Here is a 23,764-nt window from a genome sequence, read left to right as displayed (position 1 = left end):
GGTAATCCACCTCAAATTTCATAGAAGGGAAGTCTCAGTTAATGCATTATGTGTAAACTATACCAAGCTTTTGTAATCTAACAATCATGAGTCATACAGGAATCTCATCATGCTCCATCCTTACATGATAGATAATATATATACATTATAAATATATATAGACATAGAGGTCCAATTTCCACAGAATAACTCTTCATCTGTCCATCAAACACAATGAATCGACTGAATAAGATCTTAACATAATGTGGTCTACTGTCGTCTGATACTGGGGCCAGAGTCACAAATATAGATGCCAAATAAAAAGTATTGTCCTCCCTTCTCATTCTGCCCAGAGACCTGAGGTTGCCAGGTAGTTTGATGAACCAATTCCACAAAGAATGGATCTCTGAGGAGCTACATCTAAACCCCTTTTCCACAACATAAACATAAACAGTCTTTGCACGCTGTAAATACAATGTTAAGCTGTGAATTAATTGTCTGGATCCTTGTAATCAGTGAAACTAGTGTTTTAGTTTAATCTTTGATGACATGTCATGCTTAACACTTCTTACCTGCAGTTTAAATGTGGATTATTATGTTTTATGGGTCTAATAAAATGAACTTGCACTGATGGACAGCAAGCGAGAAATATAATCCATGTCACATCTAAAATGTCCAAGAACCTTCAATGATGGCTTTTTTTCTGTTTTCATTTCTGTAAATAATCCCCCGCTCTCGTTTTATACATTGGCAATTCAATCCAACAAAGCCAACAAAGAAGATTAATCAATTCATCTTTGCAATATTTGGTCAGCAAATTTATATTTGAAGGTTCTTCATATTTTTTAAGTACAAACAAAGTCACAAGACAAGAAATAATACATCATAGAAGTAGACATAAATCCACATTTTTGTAAACAAGACTTTTATTGATTACATTAACTGTAAACAATTGCATAGTTCAAATACAGTAACTTGTGCAAATCACGCATATGTGACTCTTGAAACAGTAGGTCATACAGTGCAAAATAACGCCACCCGCTCAGTCCCTCTAAATATACTCACACAAATTACACAAATTCAGTTGCACATACAATGTTTCATGATTGCAGTTACATCGGTAAAATGCATTCATTCTGTTGCAGAACATTGTCAGAGGAACAGATTTGACAAATATGACGTGCAATAAAGGCAGCAAGTGATTAAATCATCATAATAGATCAACTAACCTCCACACACACACGCACACGCAAACACACACACACACACATTGCACCTGTGCTCGTACAGTGCACACGAGTAAAACATCACATTGCTCTCAGACCAAACCCATACATTTAGCTGTTAATGTGCAAACGCAAATACAAAAAAAGTGCAAACGTAAACACCTTCCTCTAGTTTTCTTTTGCATAGATTAAATGTAAAGATTAATTTCAAATCAGACTAAATATGCCCAGCTGTTCTCTGGTGCACTGAACAGGGAATAAACATTAATAAAGAGTGTAAGCATGAAGTATGAATTGTTACTAATAAAAGAATATTTGATGTACAACAACTATATTTACCAGTAATGCATTCATGTCAAATATTTTGTTTAAAAAAAGTTAAGAATTAACTGCTGTTAAAAAATATCTGCTATGTGGTTCATACTTAAATTGCACAAAAAATAATTTCAAATGTTTCAAGTAATAAAGTCACACAGATTGTCACCAAATATGATTGAAATACCAAATTTACACGAGGCAAAAACAATTAAAATATGTAAGACAGAAATATAATTCAATATGCAGACATATACATTTGAATTCTCTATTCTACATCGAGATTAAATTGTTGAACTAATTACACTAAAAACTCAAAACATGGACTACTGTAGTCATTCCCTAACATTTATTACATCCTATTTAAAATTACTTTCAACTGCAAATGTATGTTAGTGCATGTGTGTGTGGGTCTCACCGTGACCTACATATACATCTATAGTGCACATGTTTTCTGAACAGCTGCACAGAGCAGGGCTGGAGACCATGGTGTACGACAACAACAACAACAACACACGGATGCACTCATAGTTTCAGTCTTGGCCGAATATCAGTTATCATGTCCTTATTTCGCTGTATCTGCTTCATCAGTTTGTATCTGTCGTCAATGACAGTTTTAACTGTGTCCACTGTGCAGATGGTGGTAACATCCTCCAGTATGAGAAACAAGGGTTAACAGTGATGTTGTGCTGTGGGGGGGATGGGCATCAACTGGACTCGGCCGTAGTCCAAAGATCAGCTGATCTGACCCAAACTCCAACCTGATCAGAAACCTTAAATGAAGAAGCAGAGTGGGCATCAGACAATGATATTCAGAGTAAAGAATAATCACATTTATATGACGTTTTTGCATCCACACAAATATGCAGTGGCTTGATGAGATGTACATTTTTTTTATAGGTTCTTTACTAATAATACATCGAGTACAGAACTGGAGCAACACAATATATTTTCTGCAGGTTTGATCCCCACAATTCCCCAGTTAATCTGACTCTACTGGGTTCGAATTTACTGCATTTGTTACAGGAGTGGGGTCAGATTAAAGACATAGAGTAGACCCCAAGAGATGATCCTGTTTAAATAAAGCTTTAACAAACTGCATCTATATGTGCAATTATAATCAAACACACCCTGTACTCTGTGTGCAACTCACATTCTTTTGTTTTTGTAGAAAGATTCAGCTTTGTTGGTACAAGATAACTGGGGGGAAGAAAAAAGTGTTCCACAACAAATATTTAACAGAAACTGTTAAATATTTGAAGAGTCCGAAGGTGACTTATGGAAATCATATGCACAAACACAAACATTTGTGAGATTTTGAAGCAGGCATAATCCGTGTTACTGTATACTGTATCACCTCCTAACACACTGTTCTCATTCACTGCCTGTAGCCACTAATAACAGAGGGAGCAGACTCACACACTATAATGGCTAATCAACAAAAAAATGAATGTAACCACCAGAGGTTATGTGGAGTAATCTAAACACACACTTACATACTTTTTTTTTTATTATAAATTACTCTGCTTGACTTTTCAAGACAAACAAAAAAACTTAAGCATGTGCATGTCATTCGGCCGTATTCTACACATTGTTAGTCTTTACTCAACTCATCAACATTATAACACTGCATACTGCATATTTTCTTCACTATAAGTTATAGTATGGCTCCTAAAAACTGGCCCACATTGGTAACATTCAGTGGAGTCATAACCCAGATTAAAGAAATAATAATCAAGTAATATCTTATAAGTCAAATAACCGTGATACTTTCCAATCAATACATCTAAATACTTTAAACATCTCATACAAATATTCATCCCAGACAACAAAGTAAAATATGCCCCCAACCCCCAACCACTAAACTCCAAAACAACCAGTCTAGACACAAGCTGCTCTACCAATCACCAACATCACACTCTCTCCTCTCCTCTCCTCTCGTCTTTACCCCTACAATCATTGTCTGAGCCACCAAAGTGTTTTTCCCACGCTTTGTTTTCCTCCGTCCTGTTTGCAGCCAGGCAGAAGGAGGAGGAGGAGAAGGTGGGGGTGGAAAGGGTAACACGGGAGGAAGGAGAGGGGGCTAAGAAACTGATGAGGTTGCCATGGCAACCCCACATTGGCATGCCCCTGATTGGAGTGTGTGGTGGCTAATTATTCAGTGCATATTCTTTAAAACAATAAAGTGGGACGTATTGAAATGCAGAGCCAAGCAGCGCATAGCGTGTGATTAACATATGAGCCCAGTAATCTCCAGTCAAATTGCAACATGAAGTGACTCATGTTACGTTTTTTTATATCAAATTTTACATTAAACACATTAAGATTTATCTTCAGCATTGGATCATTACAATTTTTTTTTTTACCATACGTTTACCACAAACTTTCTCTTAATTCATTTATCTTCTATGTTTCTGCCACTAAACTCAAACTTAAATTTAATTTACGTGCCGATTTCCAAGGATCTACACAAAGTTTCCATTTTGGCTGCGGAAATAAAAAGACAGAGCAGCATGCTAATGGCAGGCCTCGGAGCGCTGGCATGGCAGACGTGTGCGTGCGTGCATGCATGTGTCTGGGTGGATTGAGGGTCTGCTGTGTGAAAGAAACCAGTGGGATATGTGTGTGTGTGAGGAGGGAGGGCTTTAACAATGGCCGGCATTGTTTACCAATCTCCCTCGTCCATTAATCAGGACGATCCGGCTCTAATTGGCGTTTTGGTTAAGCTGGTCTCCAGACCCCGTTCTCTCCACTGGCCTAAATAATGGCGTTACACCACAAGTGCCGCCACACACTGTGGAGGACAATGTGCCGCTTGTCTGAGGGCCCGGGATAAGATCCCCACCCTCTCCTCATCCCGTCTTTTCTTAGCGCCCCCTGCGCCCCCAAAACAAACCTCACATGGAAACACAAAGAAGTCCTCTCACTATTGAGATCTCACTGTCGCAGACTCCCTCTCCTTGTCTGTCTGCCCCCTCCTCTCAATCCCCCAATCTCCTTCCTCCTTTGACTTTTCTTCCTCACTCACTTACTCAGTGCAGTTTTTTTTTTTGTCTTCATACACTTACAGCGTGGATTTCTCTGCGTGTGGTGAAAGTGCTGAGGTCAGAAAACAACACCAATGGGTTTGAGCCTATTCGGTTAAAGGTTCCTGCTTTAAAAGTTAAACATGCAGCTGCTCTAAGAGAACCCCATACATCCTACTTTGACTTAAATTTAATTGTTCATGGTTAACAATGAAAATGCATGCTAGTAAAGCTCAGAAATAAAACAACAGCATGTTTTTCTTATATTTAACAATATTTGTGCTTTACAACATTTAAATCTGTCCCTGAGTCAGACACTGGTGTGAAAACAAGAGTTTGATGACAGCTGAATGACCACATGCCCCTCCGAGACAATTTAAAAATGTTTTGACTTGTGATTTCCTTTCAAAACCAAATGTTTGTTGTCAGAATTTCCAAAGAATCTCAATGGAGTTAAAAATAAGGCTTGAAAGTGGTAGCAAAATTATTTAAATGTCCACTGGGGAAAATATAACTAAAATTATTTTAATGTTTGCTGAAATTGGAGATAAAATAATTGAAAGTAGTTTTTTATTGCTCCAGACTGAGATATTTAATTTATGACAGTAACTGGGTCAGCTCTTTGGAGATCATCATTTTAGACCACCATGTTTTTACAGAAGCCCACAGTGGACACACTGTCAGCGAACTGAAGGCTACAGAGATTCACCAACACACTTATATGGGATAGTCAGCTGCAACATAAATGTTCCACACTGTACCTTTTTCCATTTACATTACAACCTATTGTAATGGTGTTTCTTACAATGTGGGAACCAGTGAAACATTTTCCATATGGCAACACATTTTCTTTGAAACCCCCGAATATGAAGCTGACTGTACGTGTAAGAAAAATGTGTGATAACAAGTGGAGATTTATGAAGACCGCTTTGTTACTAATTACAGCTCCTTGTGGATGTCATCGAGCTTGTAGGCGGGTTTTTTTTTTTCTTTCCAACATCATCAAACCAAGCTGTCTGCACAAGCATGCGGCATAAATACCACATGGATGCTGTACATGCATTGTAATTAATGCCATTGAAATAAAACGGGCTAGATGGTTTTTTTTGAGCGTAATGGAAATCCACAAAATGGTCGACCGCCAGCATCTGAGCGTAATGGAAATCCACAAAATGGTCGACCGCCAGCATCTGCAGCGAGACGACGGACTAGAAAGGAAAAGCGACGCAGGAACCGCAGCTGCCCTTAAAGATGCCAGCTTGTCAACCCTCTAAAGGGACTGGCTCCACGGTTTCCTCCTATCTCATCTCTTCCCGCGTGTCTCATGGGGGCGATCTCTGCAATTAACACGCTGGCAGTAATTAACACTGTCTTGAGGCAACCAATGGCGCAGAAAGGATCGCGGCCAACATGATGTGGGGGAAGGTGCAGCGCTGGCTATCTACGTTCCCCTTCTCCAGCTGCCATTTTGTGCCAGTCTTAACACCTAAGATGGTGGCAGGACTGTGACTTGCCATGTGGGAGAGGACGACAAACTGGCAAGGGAGGGGTCGGAGAACAGGAGGATTATGGGACTGAGGAGGGAGTCTGTTATTTTCACTCTTGTAGTCAGTGAATTGCTGAACGGTTACCAAAAGAGAGACAGAGTGGCATGATCATCAGAATGCTGCCCTACACTAACAGAAGGAATTCATATGAACACAAAGACTCGCTCTCTCTCTCACACACACACACGTGGACACACTGACATGTCAGAGAGGAAGAACAATGTGTTTATACGTTGTGGGTGAGAAAACAGCCCGTTGTTGGTCTGTTAGTGTTAAAAAAGTGTAATTTACATGTGCTTAATATACGCTGCACACATATGAACGCACACATGTGCCCATGCATGAACACACACACACACAAAAAACAACCAACACAGCCGTTCTCATGGTATGGTCTGCCCCTGAGCATGCAAATGACATTCATTATGCAAATGCATACAAATCAGAACCAACCATCTGAGAATCTGAGCTGGGAAAAAAAAGAGAAAAGAATATAATTAAATGAATGAGGGGGTAAAAAAAAAAGAAGTGTGTGTGTGTGTGTGTGTGTGTAGAAAGTACAGTTTGACTTCATGCTGCAAAAAGCACGTGAATGAAAAACGTCTCATAATTAAGACACAAATTTCCTTTAGCCAGAACAAGCTGAGGCTTAAAAGCCTTTTACATAAAAATATATAACTAGTTATACCATCATTTAAATATTGATAGTAAGGAATGGGAAGCACGGTTTGGAAGTTTAAGGGTTTTTCCAGGAGAATATTCAGTTTAGAGTTAATATGCTGTTCATATAGACATTTTAAAAGATTGTTTTTGATTTTTTTTTATAAAGTGAATTCCCCAAATAATATTTATTCTTGACAAATGGGATGTATCGCTCACACACATATGCACACACACACACACACACACACACACACACACACAAACTGTCCCACTGATGCTACACTGTCACTGCTGTTTCAAAGTCCACTGAGAGGAAAAAGTGCAGAAGAGCATCGACTAGAGTGGAGATGCTCCATATGATTGCAAAGTGCTGCTAATTGCCTCTCGAGGTGTTCTTTGTTTTGTTCCAGTCACCAGCGCTGCCTCTGTGCCACACTGATGACTCTGAATATCTCAGCTGGAAATGAATGTCTGCATCCATGTTCCAAAAATACACTGTAAATTATATGAAGGTGATTAAAGAGACACACAGATCTCCCTGTGCAGATGTCTGCAGCCGAAGCTTCCTGTGTTATTCACAGCTCATGTAACAACTACAACAAAAAACACACATTTTTGCTTCTAAAGAAAATAAATAAATAAAAGAACTGTGGAGGAAGCTGAAATTTAGGCAATTATGTTGTGGAACTGGTAAAAAGGAACAAAAAAAAACAGGCTAATTAGAAACAGACTGAGGCCAAATTCTAACCCAGATCAAAATACAATTAGATGCAGTAATTCCCGTGTGTGCATGTGTGTGTGTGTGAGAGAGAGAGGGTGATAAAGAGAGGCTTACTGTGAATGTCTAACTGGAATTCTGAACTGTATTTTTAAGAAATAAGGACATTTATTTGATCTTTTCACTTCACCTTTTACTTATATTGATCTTATTGTTGGAACAAATCGCTTCATTCTTCATTCACTGAGTGGTCTGTGCATTGCTGACGTATTTGTGTCATGTGCTGTCAGAGAGGCCTATTGCTGTAAACTCAAAGAAAAATGATGAGAAAGGCCACAGATGTCTGACTGACAGCCTTTACAACTGGATGTTATACTTCAGTCTATTTTCTTTCTCTTAGCATTGATAAAAAAACTCACTTGAAATTGGGGATTTTTTTGTCTATGCCAACTGTTGTTGTTTTTTTAAGTCACTATACCAAGATTTTAACATGCAACTCATAGATTTAGACACATTGAAAGTTAGAAAAATAAAATTATACTTTGTACATAATCAAAGTTGAAGTATTTCCAGAGGAATATTTGGACAGAGTAAATTAATGTGACGTCAAAGAAGACAGTCTGACCTGATTTGAAGTCTACATTTTGGTTTCAAATACACCAGATGTTGTTTTGCCTCAACAGCAGCATGAAATCATTTTTATTATTATTATTATTATTAGCTGTAATTTGTTTTCAGTGTTATTTTTTCGTGCTTTTTTCAGACACTTCTGTGTTAATCTCCTGGGACTTAAACCTGTCAGTTGGAGGCCTCTCTGGATGACAGTGTGAGCTATTTTAACCATTTTCAATATTCTGATTTTAAGACTCTAGTTTGTTTTATTTATAATTGGTAGTATTATGTTGATTGTATATGGTTTGCTGCTATAACACACACATTGAGCCTTATATACCTTATATACTGTAACACAGCATCATACCTTCACGTTGTTGGTTTGCAGCATCCTTTGTCTGAAATCAGTTCCTCTCCAGTAGTTTTTTGTCTTTTTCTTTTCTTTCTTTTTTTTTGTTAAGTCCGTTTTCTTCTTCCATGCAGGCATGTAATGGGATTCTTGTTACTTTCGGTTATCTAGCTTTATGAAGAATGTACATGACTCATACAGCTAGATAACCAAAGATAACAGACAACCCCTCAGGCCTGCAAACGCAGCAGCTCTCCTCCACCAACTCACACCACCTCCATACACCTGCACAGACAGACAGTGACAGGAGGGCAAATGCTTAAAGGGCTAATTCACGACAACAAAGCTGTTTTAGTCCCTTCTTACTATTTTTTCCCCCACGTAATCCAGGGTTTGGAAATAATGATTGTAAGTAGTCGTAGTCATATATCTAATGCAGATGATTTATCACATGGTCCTAAAGACGCCTCAGTGAAATGAGATGAAAAACAAGCATGACTAAAGATTCACAGGGGATACTGCTGGGAAAACACATTTTCCGAGCTATTAAGTGTTTTTATACGACTGAGATGTGAATGGGCTCTTATAGGAATTCAAAACAAAGCATCGGAGCGAACTATCCAAGTGAACTAAAGACAACAACAGTGAGGAGCTTTATGAGGGCATCAGACGCTTGCAGATAAAATAGCACTGAGGGGAATAATTTCCACAAACACTCCTATAAAGAAAACATTACAGCATAGTGTAAAAGGCGAAATATAACACATGCACTCATTTCACACTAGGTAAATACTCAATTATATTGTGTACAAAGTCCTATCTGGAGTTATTGTGGCTGTACGTGATTCTTAAACATGTACAGTACATTTCTTTTCACACTTTCAATTACAGCTCTACTTTAAAATATATTTATATATATATTTAATCATTACCTTAAAAAAAAATGACCTACTGTTAAAATATTAAAAGCAAGAAAAATCTATAACAGAGGTGGAATATGGGGATTAAAGAGACTCATGCATAAAGAGAAGAGAACAAATGAAGAAAATGGCTGAAATCTACACATTACTTTAATTTGCATTTGGAGGTTTGTGTTTTTATATAAAGCAGATTTCTACAGATATCAGATATATCGACATTATAGCCAACACACCCTAATTATATGTTATATCAAATATAGAATCTATTCTTAATATTATTCTTATTATTATCCCTAATAAACACAAGTTATGAAAGTGACGTCACAAACGTCGCATGTTTTCCGTTAATGCGTTATAATACCACGCACACACACACACATACACGGGCTCGTGTCTGGAGTCAGTAAAATTAAAAAACACAGAGAACGACCGTTAATGCTGTTGTTGCCTCTAAAAGGAAAAAATAAATAAACCCACCTACAAAGACATTATTGCCTTTCACACACAGACTAATTACATGTTTTACATTTGTGTTTCACGCGCTGCACGATGGGGAAACGTCTGCCGTAAATCGAAGGAAGGATGAATTAAACTCGTGTGACTCTGGATTTCTGCCAACACTCATGCATTAGTGCAGATCACTTTACTCTGCTGCAGGTTCTCACTCTGCAAGGCCGTGACACACGTCACAAAGGCTATTATATGTACAGTGTGTCTTTGTGTGAAGGTGTTTTACCCTCATTTTATGCGTTTATCTGGTGATTTGGGTGCCGATAGTAAAAGTGAAATCATTTATTAAAGGTTGAGGCAATATTAGAATTTACTATTTTACTAGAATATCTCTCTCGCAATTAGAATTACCAGAGTTCATATTTCTATTACTGGTGCATATTTTGTCTGTTGTCGTGTTGTTCAATAGACATTGTTCTAAATAAATAAAAAGTAATACATCAAGGAAATAAGAATTCACATTTAAGAAACAGAGGCACAATTTGAAGAAACACTGTGTGTGTGTGTGTGTGTATATATATATACATATATTCACAGTAATACACAGTAAATCACTGTCTACCACTAACACTTCTCATCCCCTGCGGCGATATTTAAGTTATCATTCCAGATAACTTGTCTATAATAAAGTGGGAAATGCTTCTTCTTAATCGTAAAAGTCGCGCCCACTCAAAGTAACCGCGAAAGGATTTGGTGTTAATGATTTTGAGGAAGACTCAATAATTAAATACACTCAGCGTGTTTGTGTTGATGTGTGGGAGAGAAAGATGATGACGATGATACTTCTAATTTTGTTGAGGTGCAGTGAGAGCTATAACCACTTTAAGAGCCAAGTGTCAATGAATCCATTATCGGACCAAAAGTGTGATCGTTCATATTTACCTGGAAGTCAGAGGAGGCCTTCATCTTCATTTCTGATGCATCTTGTGGCAGTTAAAGTTTAATCTGTGGGTGGAAATGAGAAAAAATAGATCATCTATTAAACTCTATTAAAAAATTATTAATGAACAGCTGAAAAAACTCTCGTCCACGTGAATGAAATGCATCACTCCTCCCTTTTTCCTCTTCCTCTGGAAAATCCCTGAAAAACTTCACACCTGGGAAATCTGCCTACTAGGTCACTAGTAGTCCAGTTTTTGGTTCTGCCCAGCTCAGCAGGTTTGTTCAGCCTCACTGACTCTGCACCATCATGAGGCTCCCGTGCTGCTGCTGCTGCTGCTTCATACTCTCGGCGGCCCCATTTCAAATCATACAACTGACTTGTGTCTCTCTGCACAGTAATCAGCCCCCCTGACGCGTCGTTTCACGTTTACACATGTAAATATCTCCGTGTCTGGGAGCCTCATACAGTGGGTTTATGCACTGCACGTGCATGGCCCTTCATTGGCTTCCCATGATTTTTCCCGTGAAGTGCACAGTCATGTTTCTGCGTCATCCATAGATCACCTGAATTATTGTGTTCAGCTTCAAAAGTTAGTCTATGCTGCATGAGTGACATTTGTGCAACGTTTGCATGGAAATCATCATTTGTGCATGCACGACTTAGTGTTATAAATGATTTAATCTTTATATGATGTCTCTGTTTTTAAATATATTGTGCTGTGAACTTTCTTTTGAGTCTTGAAAGAATATATGTAAATATATTGCGCAGCATATGTTATGAATTAATATTGTAAAATGTTAACTTATATTTTAATAGAGCAATGTGATATATATAACGTATATATGCATGCATGAGAGGGAGGTGTGATAAAATCTCACTCAGATTAAGCATAGGCCTTATGTAATAGCGCTATTCTGGCAGCGCACTGTTTAATCCCAGGCTGCAGAAAACCGTGTCACTGTTTCCTTCATTTACAATAATCACCTTTGCCCCCGCTTTTTTTACGCGTTTCCCCACATGTTTAGTCTTTTCAGCGCGTAATCTCTTGACAGCCAACAGGCCCAACACGTCACTAACACTGCGCTGTGAGAGGCTGCACCGCCTGAGGCCAACGTGACACCAAACTGCACCGGCACAGGTCGGCGTTACACATCAAGTGCACCATTGTATAATTATAAGTTAATAAAACAAAAGCCAACAGTGAGAAAGACGCTTTTAAATAGACTGTAGATGGTGGTAACACTTATGTAACACCTGGAACAACAATAGAGCATGTGTCTAATCCGGGGTCAGCACCACAGAAGAGATTAAATTAGATAGGAGAATAAGTTGTTTTACTGACAGGAAACACCAAAACTGTTTACCATTAGAGGTAAATTCATTAGTGTGGGAGTCATTTCTCATATATAGTAAATTACCTACATTCTCTGTGAGAGTGGGAAGAGAAGAGGAGGAGATTATTTTAATGTTATTATCAATATAGTTTGGTTAATAACTAATCACAGGCTCTCAGGACTAGTGAGAGGGGGATCACACGTGACTAACATGTGCAAAAGTCACTCAACCAAATACTAAGATTACAAATGGCTTCACTCTCTTCATGGTCAGATTATAGCAAACAAACATCCTCATGTAAAAGTGTTTGCAGCCACAAGTGAAACTATTCTTCTCTGAGCTGCTGCTGAGGATGAGGATGAGGATGATGATGCTTTTGCGCACAGATGATGTTGAGCCTTTTATCTTACATATTTCTGCTGCTGCTCATCATTCATGCATCTTAAAGTGATGTGAATACAGAGCAGGGCTCTCTGGGAGGAAAATGTGCTCGGCTTCTAAACACACTTCACTCTTTTTTCACACAGTCAAGGGTTAAACACACAATAACAGCATGTTAGAGTCTAAACGCACCACAGACCCTCGCGCTCTCTCTCTCTCTCTCGCTCTCTCTCTCCTTCTTCTCTCCTCTGCAGGTTTTCTGTTAAAACACTCTCATTTGAAACAGAACCGCACAGAATAGTAAAACAAAACCACACGTTTCTTACTGTTTCCTCTTCAGATGCAGCAGTGGGTTTAGACACGGGGGCTTGGATCAGCTCCTGGTACCCGGCGGTCCCTCCGGACGTGCGGCATGCTGGGAGCCAAATGAGCGCGTTCATGAGCGGCGTATTGAGCTTTTGTGGCGACGACGCATCGTTACGTCCCCCTGGCCCCGTCCTTTTTTATCTAATGGGTCCTCTTGTGTTTTTTTTTTTTCCTCCCTCTCTCACATCGTCACAAGTCTCTCCTCCTCATCCTCAGCCGTGGTCCACTCCTCCCCTCACCGAGCAGGGGAGTTGGGGCTGTCCGCCCGGAGGACTACATCTCCAACACCACTGTTGTCTCCAAATGCTTTAACATCTCATTTGTTCTAAATCATATACGCGGTCCAAGTCCCGCCCCCCTGTGTGTGACTCAGTGAGGTAACACTGTTCCCACCCTCTGAGATTTTTGATATTATGCAAGACGGACGATGTAATTAGAATATGAACCTATGGCTGCGTCTCTCACGCCCCCAACAGGCGCATGAAGAAGTGCACGGTGGCACCACCACTCACCCTCTCACCAGACATCACTCAGATTCCCATAGAGAAAATATGAGGCCGTTATTTTCCAACATACATGACTTCATAATGCTGGTTATGTTTTATTCCTGACATCTATTTAAATTATGTCACTACATTTATGAGGCAGTGTATTTTTGATCTTTCTTTTTTAACCTAAATACTATTATTTATGCCAAATGTTAATGTTCTGTGTAAAGGGAACTCTTAACTGTGCATATTCCAACTTATTCTATCTTTAAATTGCAAATACATTCTTATACTTTCATATTTACAACATACTGTTGCTGTGTCTTATTTGTCGGCCAACCATCCTCTCATCCTCTCATTCTCTCTTCTATTTATTGAGTTTACAGAGTTTTTCAATCAATCACACAAGCAACAAAACGTGGACATAGAATTAACAACAAAGCAGAAAGCAAAGGAAAAACATAAACACATTGGTGTTAACATAAAACAGTTACAGTTACATAAACCAACTGGTTTATTCACTTGATGTTTTTAAATCAGGTTCACAAAGCAAGCACATTGTCTCCTTCTCCTTCAACCACTGGATTTCTAGATTGTAGCAGCAGTTTTCTAGTTAGCAGTGTGGATATGGGAGGTGACCTGGGCCTTAACATCTTTTTAAAGGACATTAAGTTATTTCCCCATTGGGAAAACTGTGAAAAATGTTCCTAACAATCCTATTTCAATGTGGCTTCTCACCCTGTGTCTCAAATATGTCGGTTACTGACTGCGGCTGAAAGTTGTACAGAGTTCCTCCAGCTTGACTGATTATCATGATAATCACAGAAGAATTCTTTTCAGTGGCCTGAAAGACGAATACTCTCAAACGTTATTGTATGGGCCCTCAGTCTGTCCATATATATGCATAGCCTATAGACACTCTCATCATTTGCATTAAATAAAGTTAAGTCAGTCATGTTGCTCCGTCTAGACTCCAAGTGTGGAAATGCCTTCACTGACACTGCAGGAATATATTACATATAAGGCCAACAGCTATGAGCTCATGTCTGTCTGTATCTTTTTGGTGAATTAATTTACGTATAGAGTAATCATGTTTCTTTATGTGATATTAGTGGATTTAAAAACAAGGCGGGACAATTATGAGTCCTTTTATCAAACACTGACTCAAACACTCCTGTTTTCCGCAGCGTACACATGAGCTGTGAGGAGATAATTCAAGTTTATTACCAACAGAGACAATTCACCACATCATACACAAATCTCGCCTGCAACTTTAAGCAGCCACATGAAAACTAAATTTAATTTAGGCCAAATTAGTTTAATAATGTGACACCACGACTCTGATCAACCACAAAGACACCAAACTCCACAAAAACCTTTATATGAAGATGCTAAGCTTAATTAGTATTTGTACGTTTGACGTTTTTATTTTTTGGGCATATAGATCTCCTTACCCACAGAAAATGGATTGTGACTGGAATCATTTTAAACTCTAAGTCTGCTGCTTGGTGTTTTTTTAGCATTGTTTGGTCCCATTGTGGCGATTGTTTCATTCTTACTCAATTGTATTTACTGTATATATTTAATGCTTTTGTTCATGTGGAAGCTGCATTTACTATTGATATCAATAGAAGTATTATATTAGGTCCATATGGAACTGGGGTGAAATTGTCTATTTATCCAGTACAAAGCTGGCACACAGTCCAGTGTGTACCCTGTCTACCCCTCTATGTCAAGCCTCGATGTGGAGGATAAAGTGGTAGAAAATGGATGAATGGATATTTACCATCATATTAACTTCGATGAGGTAGTGGAATATAATGTCATTACTCAAGTAAAGAACAACCTGCATTCATTCACTACACAGCAGTATACAGTTGCATATGGTTGAGGTCTGCACTGTCGTATACATTGATATGGATAAATATTATGATAAAATGTCAGTTAGTTTAAAATTGTATTATATACAACATTTTTTCAAGTCTGATGCAAAATATTCTTTGTTGATGTCTTAATGTGTGTTTGCAAAATACATAAACTTATGATATATTGATAGGTTTTATATTGCAAAATACAACATATTGTTATAGACTTATTACTAGGATACCTCTCTGAGCCTTTCCTGGATAATTCAAATGTTTACAATTAATTCAAGGACGGCATGTACTGTTGCATATTTTCATATATTGAGTGGTTTTAATCCATCCTGTGTCTTCTGTTGAAATCGCTGTATCCACGTTACTCCTTTTCCACTCGTTACTCGGGCCGTGAGAAGCAGACACTCTTTTGGCTGGTGGGTCACATTCTGTCTCAGAGCCTCTGACAGCAGTAAACCACCCTCGGCATCACTCCATTGTTTTACTGCTGCCAGCCCAGACACCATTTATATATATACATCTATCCTATAGCGCTTCACTGAACACAGAGGCAGCGCGCGTAACGCGCCAAACCCAGCTTTTACGCACGCTGACGAGAAACACGCCAGTTTGTTCTAAACCTCCCCTGCTGTAAATGTGACTTGTGCTTCTGCCTGCTGACCACGATTGTGCATTTGTACCCATGTATGTGTGAGTTCAGTGCTGGCACCCTTTTAGCCACATGTCGCGCCAATATTCAAATGATGATCCTCTGATTTGAATAAGAGCTTAATGAGACGTGGTGGTGTATAATAAATGAACGCGTGGGTTCTCCGTGTTATTGAAGGCATGTTGCACAAATATTGTCTTTATAGTCATTGTATTTTAAAACTTTTAAGACATTTTAGATCGATATTATTACCATGAGAGCCAATAGGACCCAAAGTTCTCCATATGGATCAGGATTTGTTATTTACATGTAAATCTTCAACATGCTTAAAGCTGATATGAACTCCTGTTGGGGGGGTTTCCAACTGGAAATCAAATTCTTGTCTGTCTAGAAATATCATCACCATGTTAAATATGTTTCCTCACGTTTTGCTGGGATGTAAGAGTTTCTTCCATTGAAATACAATTGACTGGGCTGTACTTGTACTAGATGTAAAAGATACATGTCCAAGATTAACAGACTTTAAATTTACTGATTTATTTTACTATAGCTGACTGAATCTATAGTTTGTGAAATGTATATATCTACATTGACAGGGAAACATATTTTACTTGTTTAGTGTTGAAGATAATGTAAAATCTAAATTACAGGACATGGATATTTCCACCTCATATTCTCACAAAACACCTGCAAATCAATACAAGGTCAACACCATCATATTTTTTTATTTAAGACTGTTTTCTAGCCAGTACTTGTGAAAGTGTTCCAGTAAATTCAACCCTCACTAAATCGTATGTTTTAGTCAAGGGCGTTCATTTTATTCTTAATTTAATCCGTGGTGACAGAAATGGAAATATGTCACATACATGTATATGTCAACCTACAATATAATCATATAATTTATAATTTAACCTAATTTCATCACATATGTCTTTTAACTGATGTGATACTTTAAAATAAGCATATATTTAAAAACGGGAAGGGGCGAGTCAACAAATACATTTACAGGACTAAAACTGAACTGGATGATTAAAAAAAAAAACATTTAACATAAACCTCAATGTTATTTGAGCTGAGCATTCAATTGACAGAAATTCAATATTTTTCACTGAAAGAAAACACAAAGTCACTGAGCGTCACTTAGTTTCTACACATTCAACTACAGGCTTTTGCGCACATATTTCTGAATAAAGTGATCAGCTTTGATTTCGGGTATAGTTTCAGGGCTTCCTCCGGACATTATAAACAGAAACGTTTTAAAACCTAAACTTTTAATATCACAAAACTGATTCCTGTCATTCGGGTCACATCGAGGTTTATTTGGAAACGGATTGTCATTTATTTTTCAAAGTCAATGATAATTGTTTTCTTTTCTTAATAAAAAAAAACGCGTTAACATTTGGCATGCAGTTGCAGATTTCAAAAGAAAAGCATTTTCTGCCATCGAATACTCGTTTACTAGTTTAGAACATTAAACAACTAAACTAATTCCACCAATAGACAGGATTTCAGTGCAGCAGTGACGATTGAATGCACTCGTAAAAACAAGTTTAACAGGTACAGAAACTGAGATTATATTCCAGATCTGCTGCGAGACAAATGTAACTTCTGGGAAATCATCATAAAACAACAATTCAGTCTTCACTGGACATGTTTATGCACATGTGATGAATGTAGACCTATCATACCGTACATGTTAGATTAATATGATTACTTCATAGTAAAACATACAGGTCTGAGAAGCTGCTGTCACGTTTACCTTTCACGTGTCATTTTTGTGTGTAGAATTATTGACTTCACACTCATGAAAAACATATCCGTGAGATATTTGACCTCATGTTTGCATCCCTCTTAAATCAATTTGATGAATTGAGCCTAAAAGACAGAGCCCATCACAACCAGATATGTTTTTTTTTTTATCTATATACTGTGGATGCCATCGTGTGGACAATATGTTCATTACACTCAGGGTTATTAAATCCTGGTCCAGACTATCTGCTGCCCCCACACGGCCAAATACAGTACTGCAGTAGTTTTGCCCTTTTCAAAATATTCAGATGCTAATAGTGAAACATCAGTTAATTAATCAAATGAACTAATGACAAGCAAAGTATACACAGGTTTAAAGCTTTAAAGTTTTGACTCTTTAAGGTAAATATACTAAAGGGATTTGGTATTTTTCCCACAACGATTACTTTATATCTGTCTATATCATTTTCCTAAAAATACATTAGAAACAGTGATATGAATTAAAATCCAAGCCAATCCACTTCTAATGGAAATTAGCCATGACTGCCTAAAATAAATAAAAGCAGTCTGTCTTCATGTGGCAGCTTTTAGATGCTTTTAAATCCTCCAAGCAAATGCCTCATATTACAGCTGTCCCTGGTGTTGTTCTCATTAACAGAACAATATTGTTTTGCGTATTTATGGCAGCATTTCAAAACACTGTTATGACATTGGTCGATGTTATACTCTAAGAAGTTCCACCATGGGAACATTTTATATTTCTATTAACACATTTCTGCATTACAATAGCTTCAAAAGGTTTGATTTGAAAATATTCAGTCTAATAAAGAAGAGTAGAAGAATGAGTTATTTTTGCACACACACCAATGGTGAGAGTGAATTTGACCTCTGCATTTAACCCATCCTTCTTACACACTAGTAGTGAACACACACACAAGCCACATGCAAGAGCAGTGGGCAGCACTTATCTGCACCCGCGGTACAATGGGGCATAGGGTGCCTTGCTCAGGGGAACCCCAGCCCTGGTTCACCTTATTGAACCAGGGACCTTCAGGTTATGAGCCCAATTCCTTTCCTCTTGGCCATGGATGCTTTTTAGATTAAAGCTTTGAAAATGAAAAGTGAAGTTGTTTATATTTGTGGAATTTGGCATCACCATCTTTGTTCTAATTCCTTGGTGATGATGAATATTAAATTTGAGGGTATGAGGGAAAAAAAGTCCAGGTTTGATTAAGCATTTGTTTAATTCTGAGTTGTATTATCTGTGCTTTAGGCAGCATTAGCTGATATCTAATTATGTATTATTCTTTCCAAAGAAAGGTGAAATAGAGAGATCACTGAAGTCACACTAACCAAAGAGCACCATGTACTGTTTTGGCTACCTTATTTATTTGTTTATTTATTTATGTTTTTTTCCATATAGTTTCTTCATCTAGCAACATCTATCATGTTTACTTCCTCAGTCGTCCACATCAGTCATCTCATGTATCACCCTAAAAAACAAAGCAGTTTGGAGGTAAAAGTGTGTCTTCACAGGGGTTTTGAATCCCTAAAATAAAGAAATGAATAAATGTGATCTTCATGTTAACAAACAGTATTTGTTTTGCAATATACTTCTACTGAGGCTTGAAATAAGTGCTGCATTTGTTTAATATATACTGTATATGAGAAATTGAAATCTTTGACCCGATGATGGCACTATAAGGACTAAATGTAGGACTGTTAGCGAGATGCACAATCCAAGCTCAAGGTCCACTTCATAGATTTGACCAGAGCCTTCAATCGTTTGACGGGCTCTTTAGCAGCAATTCGAGTTTGATCATTTGTCATTGAAATGTAATTGAGTGAAAGTATTGTTAAAATCTGATTTAATTCCAAGAAAAAGTAAGTGGAACGCAACAATTACTCTGTTTGCATGTCCACATCTCCATGACAACTGAATAAACTAAAATCCTTTCATATACTCTAATATAGTCCTTATAGATTTCTTCATTGGACAACGAAGCAGAAGCTCCTAAATACCCACTTAAATGTCCATTAAACATGGTTTAGTTCAGGAATTGATTGAACATACTACACATAAGTATGTTTTGATCAATGTATAATTACTTTAGTTTGAATCCCTCAGCCTTAGAATAAGCCTACTGGACTAATAGACATATATATTTCACATTTTGAAGAGGAAGTTTCAAAACAAAACAAAAAAAACAATGACCTTGTTTCTGAAATGCAAAGGACACTGTAAATCCCTGAAGCACATGGAAAAGGGAGGGATGAGTGGAGGACTCTGTTCTCTCACCAGTAGATGTCACTAATTCTTGCATTATTAACAGTGAGCTCAGAGCACTGCTGTCGTGGCTGTATATACAGTAAATATATACATATATATGTATATATTATATATACATACACATATATATATACATATATACATATATATACATATATATATATATATATATATATATACAACACAGCATATATTAACCTAGTGAGCATTAAATAAATTGAGGTTTAAGCCTGAAAACACCCTCACATGTAACAAGTATGACAACACTTTGTACTATAAAATGAGATCATAAAAAAGTACCATGATGGCAGAGTGGAGCACATGTGGGAGGCAGCATGGAGTGTGAGTGGGCAGCAGAGTCGGGTGGAGCGTGATGGAGAGCACTTTGGTTTGTTTTGTCATTACCATGGTGAAAGTAAAGCACATTTCCAGGCGTGGAGATGGGATACGATGACCTCTCAGGTTTGGTCAGTCAGAGGGATGGAAACACATTTGTCAAGCTATAGTCTTGCTTGTTATGTTGCCCTTTGTTCAGGTTGCTCTTGTGAACACGATGACTTGAGTTTGTTGTCCTTTCTTTTTTTCGGAAGTTGTGAAACATAACTTATAGTGGTTGGCTGATTTAATGAGACACTTATACATGATACATTTTTAACCATTAGGGGTTATTAAAAGTTAAAGAGGATTAATAAATATTTATGTAGTCACTTTAGTTTGTCAGGTGTTTCATTTGCTGAATAATTCAAACCTACATCACATACTTTATCCATAAAAAGGAAATAGATTTTCAATTGGTTTTGTAAAAAAATACCTTTAAAACTACTATTACAATTTAATGTAAATAAATATGCTGTCCATTCCTACACCGTAAATTATTTCCACGGCTTCACAGACTTTAACTGTGCATATTCACAGTATAATACTATATTTGTATGTTTTATTGTGAAATGACTATAGGCGCTATTACAGGATTTTCACAGGTGGATTCAGTACTTATTCAGGGGAAAAACCTTTGGTAATATACTGTAGAAAAATCAGCGTAATATGACACAACTGTGATGTAGTAAAATGCAGTATTTATACAGCACAATACTGGTAAATCACAGTAATATTCTGTAAGACACAATTACTGTGAGATTATAGTAAAAATGTTTTTATTTATACAGGAAAATACTTATAAATCACAGTGATATGTGTAGTTGCAATAAACAGTTGTCATATTACAGAGATTTACTATATAACGATCAAGTAACTTACTATTAAAGTACAGTATTTAAGACCCAGTAAGATGCAGATTTATTTATTTATCAGGGACAGTGTAGAAAACATTATCCATCTCTAGCCCATAACACTCATTCAGTAGCAGTAAATATGCATATCGAATATTTTACAGTGTCGTGTGACTAGTTGAGTTTACAATTAAAGTTAACTTGAAAGAATGACAAAAATATTCTTGTCCAGTTTTTAATTGAAAGTGTAACTAAACCACTTTTTTGCAGGTGAAAACCAGGAACCACAAAACAACATCTTTGGTTTTGCTTAATATCCTGATTAAAACCCTAATAAGTGAATGAGTTTATTCACTGTTATTATTTTAACACTCAGATCAGCTTCTGCTATAGTGTCATAAAACTGATATGTGTTGAAACATGTGTTCCTATGGTAAACGCATGGCAGACAATGAGGAGCGTGAGGTGTGTGTGTGTGGCTAAATTGTGGAAATAGTTTTCTTCAGCTGTTGTAGGACTTTTAACAGATGCCCACTCTGTTCTGTTTTAAGGAGCCTGAGGCCAATTCCTTCTTCAAATGATTTTTTTCTTCCTGTGCTGCCTGATCTCTCTCTGCCCCGTCTGCCCAGCGTTTAATTTGTTATGTCTGCCTGTGGACACTGTTGTACTACAGAAGATGAGTTTCTATGTCCTGCTGGACTTCATCCAAGTCACTCTGAACTTATCAGAACACAGGTCATCGTGCTATTACTGCCTTCTCTGCCTGCTTCTCTGATTCACTTGGAGGCATTTAAAACCACAAGAGACAACATGCTGTTAGATAGATAGATAGATAGATAGATAGATAGATAGATAGATAGATAGATAGACAGATAGATAGATAGACAGACAGATAGACAGACAGATATTATGTGTGTGTTGTAGCAGCATTTGGACACTTACTTTGGGCACAAAAACACAATAAAACAATGGCTCACATCAAGCCAGACTTTGATACTCCGTTTCTAATCCAACATGGCCCTTCGGGGGTATTTTTTTCCAAGATGTCATGTGTTTTATCTCTGTCAGCCTCTTTATTCTCAGTTGTATCCATGCAATGCTGACACTGAAACAGCAAATGCTCATAAACTAGGACACAAGTCTGCCTGGAAACCCATAGAAAAGAAAAATAATGTTATCCTGGAGAGTCGGTGAACATTAATGCCATTGCAGTAACACGATGAAGTGAACATAGAGTCGTGCACTCTGTATATGAATGAGTTAACACATTTGTAAGCTACAGGGTAAAAAAAGAAAGAAAAGAAGGCCGAAAGACCTTTTGTAACCTCCTGCTTCTGTATTGTGAATCGTGTATAGGTACGCACTAGTCTTCTGAAAGACCCTGGTGAGCACATACTAGATGATAGACAAACACCACTTCACAGTATCTACATGTACTTCACAGTCAATTTTATTTATGTAGCCCAACATCACAAACACTATTTGACTCCTAAGAGAGAGGAAAGATGAAAAGATATAGACCAGGAGCAATTCAAAAATGAATAAAATACAGTTATCATCATCACCATAATCTTCATCATCTTCGTCCAGGTTTTGATGTGATGACGGTCCATCTCCTCATGTGACCCTCAGAGAAGGATGAGGGTAATATTAAATTTAACAGTAATGTGGAGCTGTATGATATGTAGTAATAGTTGTAGTATTTGAGCTGTGGTATTCTGGAATCAGGGATACCTGTGAAACAAGAACAAAGAGAGAGGAAGAGCACACACTAGGGGGAGGGAGGCCCTTCAGTGTGTGGGGTCCTGGGTCAGATGTCCCCAGTGGGGAATCCAGCCTTACATTTTCCTGCTAAATTATGGATATTACAATTAATTATTATTTTTTACTATAGTCATTTAAATGTGACAGTAGAGAAAACAGAAACAAATAAATGAAATAAGCCTACTGCTCATCGCTATGCCTGCTGCATGCGGCCTGTGAATCCAAGGTATAAGGTACAGTATTATAGACAATAACTATCAACAGATATAAGACAACGTGTGTAAGACAACATCACACAGAATAAAAAAAAAACCCTGCACATACACAATTGTGATATCTATGTAGAGGTGACTATATGTAAAATAGGCCTACAGAGATTTACATTATATATAGGGCATATGTTACACTGCGCCTGATGGTTTTGTTGTTGTTCATTTAGCACATTTATTAGACCAAACAGAGCTAAATTAATATTTTATTTAAACCTATATTTTGACTTCATATGCTAATTTCCAAGAGGCGACTGACTGGTCGTGATACCGTAACGTTTGACGACGTGATGAAAAAAGAAAAAAAAAAACACAAGACAATACTTGACACGATAAACGAGTCACATCTTTTTACATGTCTCTTTAACACGTCTCTCTTTGGAAGAGGACTAAAGCTGTGAAAAACAAACGGTCTAGCGGACAGACTTATGTAAATCAGGCAGGGCACAGCGGGGATACAGTGACATTTTCTCCACATGCAAAATCATGCAAAAGGTAAATACTGAGGCGGAGGGATACAAACACTAGTGCAGAACATGGCCGTCACCTCCGTCATGTCCTCTCTCACAGACCGGCCCACTTCACTGACACCGCGCGCTGATTGGACGCAAGGATCGCA

The 23,764-nt window shown here is 37.7% G+C and overlaps 1 long non-coding RNA gene across 1 annotated transcript; it reads right to left on the bottom strand.

Annotated features, from left to right (window-relative positions):
* Positions 1-881: 881 nt before the first annotated feature.
* Positions 882-13,159, bottom strand: LOC122786348. Its single transcript, XR_006362435.1, has 4 exons — positions 12,791-13,159; positions 10,748-10,810; positions 8,454-8,720; positions 882-2,293 (listed from the first exon to the last, which is right to left on the bottom strand). It is a non-coding gene; the product is annotated as an uncharacterized LOC122786348 (long non-coding RNA).
* Positions 13,160-23,764: the final 10,605 nt, after the last annotated feature.

Source organism: Solea senegalensis, linkage group LG20 (genome assembly GCF_019176455.1).
Source record: "Solea senegalensis isolate Sse05_10M linkage group LG20, IFAPA_SoseM_1, whole genome shotgun sequence".
Lineage (NCBI taxonomy): Eukaryota > Metazoa > Chordata > Actinopteri > Pleuronectiformes > Soleidae > Solea > Solea senegalensis.
Note: the sequence above shows the minus strand (reverse complement) of the source record. Positions and strands in the feature narration are given on the sequence as shown.